Source organism: Dermacentor variabilis, chromosome 5, assembly GCF_050947875.1.
Source record: "Dermacentor variabilis isolate Ectoservices chromosome 5, ASM5094787v1, whole genome shotgun sequence".
Lineage (NCBI taxonomy): Eukaryota > Metazoa > Arthropoda > Arachnida > Ixodida > Ixodidae > Dermacentor > Dermacentor variabilis.
The window spans coordinates 5,806,912-5,819,940 of record NC_134572.1 but is presented as its reverse complement, the minus strand read 5'-3'; positions in this window follow the sequence as shown (position 1 = coordinate 5,819,940).

Below are 13,029 nucleotides of genomic sequence, written 5' to 3'. Positions count from 1 at the left end.
GTCACCAATCTCCTCCGATGAGGGGAGCTGTTGAATCCGTCGCGACTCAGAGTCGGTGGTGCGCCATAATAAGTCCCGCTTAAGGGTATCGTACTGATCATCGGGCGGAGGAGCTGAGACGATGTCGCGGACCAAAGCTGCAGTGGTCGGGTTAAGCGCACTCACGACGTTGTTGTATTTGGCCGCCTGAGATGTGACTCGGTGACGGCGAAACTGCGCCTCGATGTGGACGAACCAGAGTTTACAGTCCGAGGGCCAGAAATTGGGAAGTTTCAGTGCGGCGACGGAAGACGTTCCGTTTTCTTCGAGATGTCGTCGTTCAGCGGGCGGTTCTATGGCGTCGAGAAGAAACTTGGTGGACGTATACAGTTGTGATGTGGTATCACGTCCGGGTCACCAACTTGTAGAACACAAGGCCCCCAAAGAACTTCCATTTGTTAAACAGATGACTGCGTTGATGTTGCGGTTGCCATCATCCAGCCTATATGCCTGATGGCGCTGATGGCGCTGATGATGATGATGATGCTGATGATGACCTTATGTTATGGCTCATACCCACACTGGGGGATTGGCCAAGAATCGCGTGCTGAAACGATTACCTGTTCTTTTGAAGTGTTACATATTCGATGAAAAAAAAGAAAGAAAGGGAAACATACATAAACAAACAAATTACAAGAGAACAATAAAAGTTATTCGTTTTGTTGATTGTATGTAACCGCAAACGGCATCAAACACGCCCCTGTGGCTGACTCCCATAACTGACGCACCGAAAGATAGTATGATTCCTGACGATAACATTAGCCCTAATTTAGCAAGCGGAAGTTCTAGATGTCTTTTTCGTAAGAATTTGTATCGCCGACATACCAAAAAATAGTGATCCAGTGATTCTGTTTCTTGTCAGTATGGACACAGAGGCGACAGCGTCAGACCAGTCCTGTGTAAATATAGGTTTAATGGAGGGACACGGCAGCGTAATCTCGTGATCACTTCTGATTGTCTTGATACGCACCACTGGATTTCCCACGGAAATTTTAGGTGCTGATATTCTGTCCATGTTGTTATTGATTCATTGACATCTCTATGAATTGAATACTTTCTATATGTAATTGCTCTTATGTGCGCCACTACTGGAAGAACCGGCATTATAGGTCCACTCAGGGATGCTCGCGCTAATGAGTTTGCCATTTCATTTGAATGTAAGCCACAGTCGCAAGGTACCCATAATAGTTTTTGAGAAATCAACTGTGGGGAAACGAATGTTATAAACGTCTTTAGAGTTGCCGAATTGGATGAAGCTGTAAAGGAAGTACAGACCGAAAGGGAATCTGTTATAATAACCGCACTTATTGAGTTCGAAGGGAGTTTTCGAAGCGCTAAAATCACTGCTAGAAGCTCGGCTTCAAAAATGGGTGTGAAATCTGGCAGTCTGAAGGAGAATGACCAGCCAAGCGGCAGCGAGAAAATGCCTACGTCCGCCTTTTCGTTGTTCACTGAAGCGTGTGTAGCTATTATGTTATTTGTTTGTACGTGTGCAAGATAACCATGCAACAGGTTACTTTAAGAAAGGGTTGATTGAAACTTGGAGTTTGGGGGGAAAATGTCATCGACATCTACCTCAATATTCTGATTTGATTCGGTTGATGGAATTGCCTCTCTGATGTTCACATTCAAGCTATCTGATTGTTTTTGTACAAATACAATCTGTGGAGTGCGAAAGCGAGGCCAATGAGGAAGAAAGAAGGAATTTGGATCATTAATGAAGTCTTATTCAGATCGTCTAAGCGCTAGTCCAGTCTGTTCTTCTTCACCCGCGGGGCCCCATGAGTATACTGTCCACTACAATCCTAATGGTAGAATTGAAGCTCCATCCGAGGAGTTCGCCACCATTTTCATATACAGAAAGTTGACGTTGTTACCTTTACAGCGTATAGTGAGTTCCGGCCAATTTCGCGCTGAAGAGCCGCACTGGATTAGACGAAAAGCGCAACTTTTTACGCCCACTGTAGTAGACGAGTGAGGCGACTGCTGCTTGCGCCTCACAGTCGGGCGACCGCGAAACGACCGAGGTCGCCGCTTCATGAGGATGCTCGTTTGATGCTCGTCCGCCTGTGAGGAAAGTCTTTGCTGGTGCTGGGTGCCACCGGGTCGCTCACATCAATCCGCGGGGAGGGAGCAACAGTTCAAAGGAAGTTTGAAGGCTCGAACCGTGGCACAGAGGCAGAGCCCTCGAGGGTGCAAGCAGTCAGTGAAACTTTGAAGCGCAACACAAGGGCAAGCGCCTCAGAAGAACTCAGGGGGAGTGCCCGTCGCCTCGATGATAATATATGCACATGGTGTGGAACAACAATACCAACCATGTTCTTGTTCCCTAGTGAAGCGCAACCCGCTGTGAGGGACAGGCCATGTATCGGGCGATGAAAAAACCTATAGCGTCATATGTTCAGCGGCTTCTTCGATTTGCTTGATATTCTGTGGTTTCGCCATTCGGTATGTACCGCCAGGTGTGTGCCCATTTTTGCCTAATCCTCCAGAATGGGCACGTGTCACTAAAATTTGAAATCTATTTACCTGTATGTTCCAATGTAAGACAGGGGACAAAGAAGTTGTGACCTTTGCGGTGCATTAGCGTAACCATCGCATGAGATTACGCGTTGTATAGGGTGTAAGTAAACGCAATTGTACACATCGTCGCTGTAGTCGTAGAGCATTTATTGAACCATTTCACTACAGCTTCACTTCACAAAATGTGCATCGAGCCAGCATAGTTCTTTTCTCAGTCGTGATCGGTTTGATTTGTATATTTACTTATCTTTTTATTTGCCTAACATATACTCGACTCTTCTCTTATCCCTGAAGAAGAAGAAGGCGTCGACTAGTGCAGACGTGGATACTTCATTTCTTTACGTTAAATTATTTTATCAAAATTCTTACCAATACTTTCATTGCAAGTCTAAATTACAGTTCTATCGTCCCACGCTCCACTATTCAAATCTAGTTTCTCTATACTTCTAACCTTACGGAAAACCGCCTGCTTCTTGGCCAATCCCCCATAGTGTGTACGCGCCACTGTCTGGGACACAAGACAAGACAAGACAAGATCGGCTCCCGCATTCGTAAATATTTTCGGTCTACTTTTTGTGTCACCTACCGCGGAAATGCACGCCATTCGACACGGTTTCTTCTGAGGACTTTCTTTGGTGCGTGGCCTTTGCGCGGAAACCGTGGAACTTGTTGTGTAGACCACGCCGCGGCGACGCTAGGCGCGGGTAGGCTTAGGCCTAACCCGACGAAGAGGGGCATTATGCCCGAAGTAGAAATGGTGGTAGGAGAGGAAATCTCCTCCGAAGAAGCCAACAGCCCAGGCTGGACGACAGCGTTGGGCAAGAACAAGAAAGCCCGGCAAGAAACACCAGTTTCCACGAGCAAGAGAGCTCACGTGGGCTCGAAGGGTGGCTGCCGCACAGCTGCCCCGCAAGGCGTGTTGCAACGTCTCGCAGCCTCGTCGAGGCTCCCCAGACTACCTAGGGAGCACATACGAATTATTGTCCGCCCAAGGGGCGGGCTTGACGTCAAGAAGATAAGGCAAATCAAGCTTTACCCGCCTTGGCCATGGCGGCTGCACTAGCCCCCACAGAAACTGAGGGCGACGTAATCTGCCCTAATTTCACTCAAAACGTTCTCGTCGTATCCACCCCGGAGAAGAAGAACGCCGCCGCTTATGCAGGAATCCAGAAAATCCGCATAAGCGAAGGACTGTACAAAGTGGCCGCATACATAGCGGCCCCAGACAACACCTGCAAAGGGGTCATACGAAAGGTCGACGCAGACATCAGCGAGGCCCAACTCCAGCGCATGATCGTCAACCATCGTAACCCGAAGGCTCTGGAAGTCAAACGAATTAAGAACGCCACCACAGTGGTTGTCCTCTTCGACGGCATGAAAGTGCCTAACTATGTCATGTGCGGCGTCAGCCTTCTGCGCGGCACGCTCTACAAACGCCAAACCGAGGTGTGCTACGCGTGTGGCGGCTTGGGACATCGCGCGGACGTCTGCCCCAACCCCACCAATGAGGATTGCCGGGGCTGCGGACTAAGCTCACCACCCGATGACCACCAGTGTTCGCCGAAGTGCGCCCTTTGCGGAGGCCCGCATCTTACGGCGGACAAAACGTGTAAGCAGCGCTTTCAAGTCCCATACGTCGTACGCAGACGCCGACGGCGCCGTAAGCGCGCTAACAACAAGCACCAGCAGCAACAGCTGGCCAAGCAGAACAGGCCACGTGGCTCCAGCGCGGCGGGAGCCCCCAGGAGGGAGCGCTCCGTCACGCCCTCTGGTCGACAACGCAGCCTCTCCAGAGGGCGCTCTCGATCCCGAGGGCGCTCTAACTCCCGGGTTCGGATCCAGGAAACGCCAACCTGGGCCGATCGTGTCAAGTCGAAGCAGACGACGCCGGCTTCAAAGGTAACGCAGGTAGCATTGCCGGAGCATAAAGTTGATCCCAGAGTCGCTCAACTCATGCAAGAGAACGCTCGACTCAAAGCAGAAATGCAGCAGATGAGGGCCGACTTTGAGTCTTTCCGTAAGTCGTACCCCTCGCAAGTCGAGAAGCAACAGGTGGCCCCCTCAGGGGAGCCACAGGCGCGCTCGGGTAAACGTAGGGCCGCGCCCCCAGAGGGGGACGCTGACTCTATGGAGACCGAGTCCGATAAGAAAGACTTGGAAAGCATGCAGCGGGCAATTCAGCAGCTCGCTGAAAGCGTGACTGTCCTCCTTAAAAGGATGGCGTCCCTGGAAAGTGCACAGGCCGCGTTAGCTACGGCTAGACAGCCTTCGAGGGAGCCCTGTCGGGCACCTTTACCCGCAAGCGCCGTCCCCGTCAACAAGATGGTGGAATGGCCAATCCAAGGCAATCACCATGGCGGTCAATCCCAATAAGTTGGTTGTGTGGCAGTGGAACTGTGCCAGTTTCCAACGGCGCAAAGCTCCGCTGCAGCAATTCGTTTGGGCACAGGCGGTAAAACCGCACGTAATTCTTTTACAGGAAACTCTCGATGACGCGCCCACCTTTCCGGGATACCGGGTTGTATCGATAGGGGAGGAAGGAAAGTAGGGTTTAGCAACCTTGGTCGCACGGAAGTGCTCCTTTCAAGTACACAAATTACCAATTGGCAAAACTAGGGCGGAAATCATTATGGTCGAAATTATCCCTAATAATTGGCTTAAGAGCAGTGTCTTCCTTTTAAACATATACAGCTCGCCGTCGGATCAACGGCAGGCATTCGCCACGATCATGACAAAGGCGGTGGCCCTGAGCAAGGGAGCCCCCATAGTGATAGCGGGTGACTTCAATGCCCCCCATAATGCCTGGGGATACCCCCGCCAATCCACCAAGGGCCATCTCCTTGTCCAGGCAGTTGCTGACTGCTCACTGGAATTTATTACGCATGCTCAATACCCGACGCGAACCGGCACGTCGGTAGTCCGAAACACCACTCCGGACCTGGCTTCGTCAAGAACGCCCCCTGAGCAGGATGGCAAAATTTGCAAGAGAACCTGGGCAGCGACCACTTCATTGTGGAGATTACCCTAACGATTAGCCCAGCCCCTACCAGGGAATTTAAAGTGACGGATTGGGATGCCTTCCGGAAAATACGGAAGGCGGACCAGACCGACTACGATAATCTCGATAGTCTGTTCACAAGACTACAGAAGGACGTACAAGCTGCGACCAAGGTGGTTAAGACCGACTTAAAGGTAGATCGTATGGACGCGCGCCTTGCGTACCTCCTAGAAGCCAAAAACTCCATCCTGCGCCGCTGGAGAACGCACAGACTCCACCGCCGGCTTCGTAAGAAAATTGCGGAGCTCAATCGTACAATTGAAACTCATTCCATCGAACTGTCCAAACAACAATGGAATGAAGTGTGCTCCTCGGTTGATGGGCAGATGAGAACGGGGGGCAAATGGAACCTGCTCAAACACTTACTCGACGATTCGCAAACCAAAAGCAATCAGAGACTAGCCATCGATCGCATAGTTCATAATCAAAAGGCGGCGGGCGTATTTGAACACGTATACTCTTGCAAGAGTTGGGCGAAAAGTATCTTCCGCTGGGCCACTCCGGTGACGGGGATTATCCTTGTTATCAGGGGGGAGCGGTGGGGGAGCTCGACGCCCCCTTCACGGAATCCCAAATCTGGGAGGTGCTGCAAACGCTCAACGGTCGCTCTGCACAGGGCCCGGATGGCATCTCCAATAAGCTCCTCCGGAACATGGACGAACAATAAGTTGCGCTGCTCACCGGGGAGGTCAATAAAATTTGGGAAACGGGCCTAGTCCCCGGCTCCTGGAAGACAGCCTCAGTGGTGCTCATCCCGAAACCAGGCAAACCTCTTGCGCCGGAGAACATGCGGCCCATCTCGCTCACGTCCTGCGTGGGTAAGGTGGCCGAACATGTCATTCACAACCGTATATCTAGGCATATAGAAAATAATGAGTTATTCCCTCACAACATGGTCGGCTTTCGGCCGGCACTCTCCACACAGGACGTCATGTTATTTATAAAGAGGCAAATCATTGATGTCGATACTAGAGACACTCGGGGCATCCTTGCTCTAGACTTGTCCAAGGCTTTTGATAACATCTCGCACCGGTTCGTACTAGACGCCATCTCAGATCTGGGCCTGGGGCCACGATTCCATGCGTACGTTAGCTCCTTCCTCAGGGATCGCAAGGCCACTGTCAAAATAGGGCAAATCAAATCGAAGGAATTTACATTGGGAGCGAGAGGCACCCCGCAAGGGGCGGTCATCTCTCCCCTACTGTTTAACATCGCCATGAAGGGCCTCTCGGACAGACTGGCCACAGTAAGAGGAACAGGTCACGCCCTCTACGCGGATGATATTACCGTGTGGTGCATGGGAGGGTCTGACGCTGCAGTTGAGAGTGCGCTCCAAGAGGCGCTCGACATCACAGAACACTTCCTACTAGACACGGGCCTGAGTCTGTCACCAACCAAGTCCGAACTTCTATTGTATAGGCCCACCCGACGGGGGGTGAGCTGCTCCACACCCTTAGATCAAGTTACCATAGCCCTCTATACGAGGGACGGACAACAAATTCACAGAGTGGATACCATCAGGGTCCTCGGACTCTTGCTGGAATCTCGCGGGGGCAACTCACAGACTATAGCCCGCATTACTTCGAAGACGGAGAATATGCTTCGGCTTATCCTCAGGGTCTCGAACCGCAGAGGGGGTTTAAGCGAGAGCAATATACTCAGACTCTACCACGCGTTTCTGATGAGCCACGTTAACTATGTAGCCTCCGCGTTGCGCTGGTCTAAACGGGATGAGGCCAAAATCGACGCCCTCATGCGCAAAAGCATCAAGCGCGTGCTGGGTTTACCACTCACTACCAGCACCGCGCGTCTCATGCAACTAGGCATGCACAACACCCTATCAGAGGTGTTTGAGGCCCAACGAGTGGCTCAAATAATTCGACTATCATCATCGCGAGCGGGGAGACGCGTCCTCGAATCCGTTGGATGCGGTCACCAGGAAATCACGGAGCGCAACGTGACCCTATCACCCATGGTCCGAGATACGTTCAAGGTAGATCCCATGCCACGTAACGTCCACCCTCAATACATTGTAGGGCGCCGGGTAGCCAGGGCTCGTTCCCTGTTAAAAGCGGCTGCTGCCACTGCGAATCTGGCATGTTTCGTTGACGCCGCCCAGTACGAGTGCTCTGATCACTATGCCGTAGTTTCGGTTGACTCCAATGGCACTCTGATTAATTCAGCATCCGTGCGGAAGGTTTCTTCAACAGTAGCCGAGCAGGTTGCTATAGCTATAGCACTGAAGGACCCTCTACGTTCCAATATCTTTACAGACTCCAGATCGGCAGCCCGAGCTTTCGCCTCCGGCTCGATCTCAAAGGAGGCGGCGGCCATCCTCGGCAGCGAGGGGGCTGCTGGTTTTCATAGCATCAAATGGTTCCCGGTCCATATGGGAATCAATGTACACTCTGAGCTTGTTAACGCCAATGAGTTGGCCCATGACTGTGCGTGAGGTCTTACACACCGCGGCGGTTCAGGTGGACTCACGGGCGGCGACTTAGGGCTGTACAGGGATTCGCTTCTCACCTTCCATGAAATCTTGACACATTATCAACTTGCTCGGCGGGCCTTTCCGCTACCACACCCTAAACTTAATAGACCACAATCGTCGGCGTTTCGCATGCTTCAAACGGGGTCATTTCCCTCCAGGGGCAGATTCAATCGCTTCGCGCCTAATGTAGAACCCCACTGTCCAGACTGTGGGGAGGCGTACTGCTCCTTGTCCCATATGCTCTGGCAATATCCTGCGTTACGCAGCTCATCGCTAACCACTCTAACCGACTGAGAGGCAGCCCTTAAGAGTGGCGACCTCTCAGAGCAACTACGGGCTGTCCAGAGGGCCTGCGACAGGGCGGAGGACCACGATCTTCCGACCCCGACGTGCGTGCGGCCTGCGACGGCTACGGGGACTCCCTGAAAAGGGAGGTACCCAAACGCCGGTTCCTCAGGACCATTAATAAAGTTCTTTGTCTGTCTGTCTGTCTCTTATGCCTGACAGCGGTTTGTGCCTGTTTTGGAGGGCGTCATAATCATCATCATCAGCTGCAGCAGCAGCATCACAAAGGAGCTCCGAACGCATGATGACAAACGGAATTCAGTATTGCTGAACAGCCTGCGCCTTCACGAGTGAGTATTCGCTGCTTATTCACCAGGAAGGCGGGAGAAGGGCGACTTTGGTGGACACTTGTTAGGTGCGGACATTTATCCGGTGACATTTGAGCCAGTTGATTAACCATCCAGGTGAAATTATTAAACAAAAAAGGTGATCAACACCAAGGAGTCCTTTATTCTAGGCATCTTGCCGCTAAAAAAAAAGATATGCAATAACAATCGATATTCATATTTAGTACTGGCAATGTTTAATTAGGCTGATAAAAAGCCCGTAATTTTATGAATATATACACGATTTATTTATTCTTAGCTTCGAAGCAACTTCACTAGGTCAACACGCCCTAAACTTGTTTGTCTAGATTGTTTTTTCATTTCGTGGTTCCTTTCATCTCCGCTAATGTAAGTAAAAAATTCTTTTCAGTATATGACAGCTGGCCCGAAACAGCCTTTACGCTAAGCTGTAGATTTTCATCGCTCTTAGGGAATACCACGCAGGAATGTGCATGGTATTCCCTAAGAATACCACGCACATTGAAAGAAATTAGTAACCTAATTTGTTTCAACAGGTGGCAGTTATACAAAAAAGATTATTTAAGTTCTACGAAAATTTAGCTCCCGCAAGATAGCATGCCAAATTTTTCACAATATGACAGGACACATTCCTGTCATATTGACATGTACAGCACTCATTCATTTTTCACAATATGATAGGAGTCACAAGTGTGGCTTCTGTGTTATTTGTCAGCAAGAACTAAAAAATTATAAATAAATAAATACATAAATAAATAAATGAATATATAAATAAATAATCTTTGCACAAATTAACTCGCACACTCACAGCGTTTGTAATGTCATCTGGTTCACAGACATAAAGTTTCTGATTAGTCCTTGTTCTTTTGTATTCGAGCAGAATGATTTGAGAAGTGGCGGAAATAGAGTTCTGAGAGTTTTAGTTCAGGTTTAAGAAGTTCTACACTGTTTTACTTTAGCATTTTACTGATTTACTACCACTACTTCAAGCTAGCTGTGACGCTAATTGGGGGAGGGGGGTGTTACCGATCTATAGTACGTAAGTGACACGGAGAGTTTGCGAAATTTACGTCAAATCCTCGCATTCCTTTTGTTGAAAACCGTCGCATTTTGGTATTTTTCAGTGCGTCCCTTGTAAGTTCACGTTTTTTCTATTCCTTCTGTGGCAAAATTTAAAACGCACTGTGAAGCCGTCTTTTTCTAATCACTTTCATGTATGTAAACAACTAAAGAGATGCTGACGTTTCTGACATTATATGCAACAATAATTCAAAAAGACTGACGCTGATGCCGTGCAGTATTTATGTCCGAAAATTATTCATCAGAACATTTATCCCTTTCTTAATGCTCCCCAATAAGTGAAATGCCCCTGTTTCTATGAAGCCTAGATATCACGAGTGAAGCCATTTTTTTGCCACTAGGCTTTGTTCTGCGTCTTGTTCCATGTCAAAACAATGTCCTTTCTTACAGTCCCCCGAAGCATCGCAACGATCCCCTTGCCCGTCCTGCAGTCTAGATGTGGCGCTCCCTTATGTACCTCATGATAAAGAAGGACGTTGCTTTTATAAGCAACAAGGCGTACCTAAGGCATCAAAGGCAATCTTTAAAAAGCGGGCACTCACGTTCTCCGTGTTTGGTAGAAACAGTGGAGAGCGTGCATTTCGTTTAGTGGGCAACACATAGAAATGGATATGAAAATGCCGGTGCGTAAGTTTCAAAAGTAAAGATTTCAGTGCATCAGCCTCAATACTTATTGAACAACCCTCGCACATATTTGCGCTATAGCTATCTATGACATTCTGAAGGCGTTTTGTGTACCACTGTTTCCACCCAAGCTTTTGCTGCCTTCGCGCCAGAGTCCACGGTACTCGAACAAATTAATTGTCGCCCTTAATCTAAAGACGGGAGAAGAGCGGTGAAGAATATTTCCTTGGCAGTACTGTGCAGGGGCTGAGCAACTCGCAAGCAGCGTTCGATGGCTTCACAGCACTCTGACCACCTGGGACAATTTAGCGGGCTCGAAATTTCTTAACTCGGTCATTCATTGGCTCCGACAATTCTTGAACTCCATATATTGTCAGCAATGACCTTTCTAATTTGTAGAGTACTGGGGTCATAGGCGAGCCTCACTCCCTCAGATTGTCTTCTCTTTCTTTATCGCGACTAATTGCTGTTTGTCTTGCGTCATCCAGCGACGAGGTACTCGCAGTCTTGTGCAGCGTGGCGGCCATTGTGTCCTTCACACTGATCGTCGTGGTGGCCGTCCTGGCTGCTACGGGAATCGTGAGCGTCAGTGAGTGTTTGAATATATACATAAAAATTTTCTATGGCTGTGAAGTTGGCCTCAATGAACGTTTTCATAGCAGCTAGCGAAGCATTGATCCGTTCTTGAGAACAGAGCCTTTGGGTCCTGCTACGACAGCACGCGAGTGCATGTTTGTGCGTGCGTGCACGCGTGCGTGCGTGCGTGCGTGCTTGCGTGCGTGTGAGGAGTGATGTGGCACAGAATCATTTTCATCGTGCGAAGCTTCGCCAACCCCCAGATTGCTCGTCTCTTGTGCCTCAGATATACGCTCCAACCGGGCCCTGCCGCAAAGGAGTGCGCTTAATGACTCCGCGGACCCTTCGGCCGACAAGAATGCGGTCGAAGAAGACGGCGCCAAGACGCAGCACCCCGAGCCGTCCAAGGGAAGCTCCTCAGCCTCGGAGGGGCTCGGCGTCCAACAACACGCGCCTCAAAGCTATCGCCGTAAATTCGCCCGCTGAGCGCCGATGCCATCCTGACGCCATGCAACAACCACCATGGGCGAACAACCACAATAATATCCCGTTCACCGGAACAGTGGCAGCCCGGCGACTTTCTAGGTGTCTGCTCTGTATCAGCATTCCCGATCTCTTCTTTTTTACTTTGCTCGTGAAAGACTCCCTCTCTCGCAACCGGCGACCATACAGGCGGTATTGTGCACAGCCAGTGAAACGCTTTGACATTCTTTTTTACATTTATGACGCTTAGCTTAGAAACATTTGTTCATTAGGAATTACTGCATGCTGAATTGTTAAGGAGGTTTTCATATATAGTCATTTCAGCGTAAAATATACAACTTAGGTAAAAAATAAATGGACATGCACGTACACGATGACAGTGCGCTCCTTTCTGTCTTGGTGCGCTTCCTGTATGCGTGATGATGCTGATGATGATGATTATCTATGCAGCCTTTCCCACTTGTATCGGGTGATCAACGAGAATTCGGATCTGACACTCATGAATAGAATTCGGTTAAAAAGAAGAGTACATGTAAACACAAAACTAACAAAAAGAACACAATCACTTAGAGGGGTGAGAAAAAAAACGAAAAAAAAGGGATAAATGGCTCGTCTTCACATAAGCGTTGGTTCAGATTAAGGAACATGTTCACCCCCTCTGATGGGCTTCTCTGGAGGGCCAGCAAAATTTCAATCTCCTCTTGATCACTTCTACCGCTTTCCACAGCGGTCCCCGTCCCTCCGGGCGAAAGCCCATCGCAATTCCTAGCACTGCGCTCTCATCCGTGACCCTGCCAGGGCTGGCGGCTGGTAAGGTTCGTCGCGACTGGAGGCAGAACCCTAGGACACTCCCCAACAATATCACTTATTGTTTTCTCGGAGCTCTTACACAGGAGGCAGGTTGAGTCAAGGCCCGCCGTGAATGTGGAGCGTAGTGACCTTGTTCGGAGGACTCCGCTTCGGGCTTCGTTCAGCAGCCTACTGCCTCTGGAATTATCATACATGGACTCCTTCATATGACCATCTTTTGGGCACAGTAGATGGACATTGCTGTCTTCTGTAGGACAGTCTCTTCCGGAGACCATGCTCGACTTCGGCTCCTGAATTTCCGCCGCTGGTGCGGAGACTCGGTATCGCTGGGTAAGCCTTCTCGTGCACGCTAAACCAGTTTATGTGAGACACCGCAGATGTACATATTCGAAGGTTTTCGAGCCCATCTGCCTTCCGGCATAGCAGCAACACGACGCTCGTAGGCTAGTTTTGCCATTGCTTAACGGGCTTCAAAGAAATACCAACCAAGGTCGCATTCCACGGCTTCGTTAGGTCTGAACCTGTGCGCACTTTGAGCTGCACGGCCAGCTTCACGCTGCCTGGTTTCGAGCGCTTGTCTCATCGACGATGAGAGGCAGGCGACGGACTTGCTGAAGGTAAGCCCATTCAGCACTACTGCCTTCCAGAGAGCACGTATATGGTCTCAAATTAAAAAAGAAACACAAAGCCAGACT